A 1,376-nucleotide genomic window follows, 5' to 3' on the forward strand; every position below is an offset into this window, starting at 1 on the left:
CGGTGCAAAAGTTATATCATACTCTAACTTTGATTTTTAATATTTGCACCTGCTCAGAGTTTGGAATTTTCCTAGTTTTTATCATTAATGTGTTCATCTCCTCAAAAATATCACGATAGTTTATCACTGTTTCAACATCAGGTCAAATTACCATTGGTGAAGGCTACGCACAAACATTTTGAAGCTTTATTGTTTATTTACTGAAATGTGAAGGAGTAAAAAATTATAGCAAAATCAAACAAAAACAGTTACGGTGCTTCAGTGCTTCTCATACAAGAACATAAAAATTTATACTCACAGCATCCTTGAGGAAATTTAAGCAGAATGAAACAGGGTAAACAAACATTTTTTTGTGGTTAGGCGAAATTGACTTTCCGAAGGGAAGACTGCTGTGTATTTCTTCCTTGAAAATGAGTGAATGCGATTGTTGGATTTGTACCACAGGGGTCAGCGTCTCAGTAAATTTGGCGTTCTTAGGGAAATGGAAAATTATGAGCTGGGATTGCAATGACCCAATGTAGGTTTTTATCGAGTGCGTTGAGAGGTATTTATTTTCGTGTTGGCCCAATAACATCAAAAGCATTAGGAAAAGACAAGCTTCAATTGAGAAATCACTACAATAGTGGTAAAATGTGACAATTTCTACACACTTTAAGCTGGAAAAATTCAACGAAATTAATATATTTCGAAGGGATCATTCGTTTTCTGCGCATTCGGACACTTTTGATTGGATCAAGTGGCAAACCCCTGTGCATAGTGCCTATTGTGGAAGAACTCACCAGGATAGAGGGCTACACGGGTTGTTCTTAAGCATGCCTTTAATAGCACCGCCCTGTCGCGTCGAGTTTCTGCAAGACTGTTAACTCTATTCTGCTGGGTGTATGTGGGAAGATAAGTTTTTCGCCCACCACTTTTCCTAGAAGCAGAAAAAAATGGCGGAATCTATACGGCGTCTTCTGAGGCACGTACTAAGCAACCAGAAAGACGAATTGTGGCTGCGCGGATAGTGATCGCGGGGTATATAATCATCGAACTTAGTATATAAGCACTAGACATTTGTGCACCACCCCGGTATCGGTGTGATCTGTGCAACAAATAAACTAAACTGTGAACTTTGACGACCGTCGTTGAATGGGATGCGGTCACGACAGGGCACGGTGTCGTTCTGGATAAGCATCAAGGTGTTGGCCCTCTTACTTGCCTGGATCCAAAAAAAATGTACAGTAATGGTAGCACACTGCTGTTTTTTTATTCTGTAGGCTTTGCTCCTGTTCCTTACTGGTGTTAAAGACTCTCGATAGCAACATTATTGTCAGTCGGGACCAACATTTTTAAGAGTTGGATTTTAAAGTGCGAACTACATAGAAATCCGCATT

Source organism: Haemaphysalis longicornis, unplaced genomic scaffold (genome assembly GCF_048455015.1).
Source record: "Haemaphysalis longicornis isolate Haplotype H1 unplaced genomic scaffold, Haemaphysalis longicornis Haplotype H1 scaffold_11, whole genome shotgun sequence".
Lineage (NCBI taxonomy): Eukaryota > Metazoa > Arthropoda > Arachnida > Ixodida > Ixodidae > Haemaphysalis > Haemaphysalis longicornis.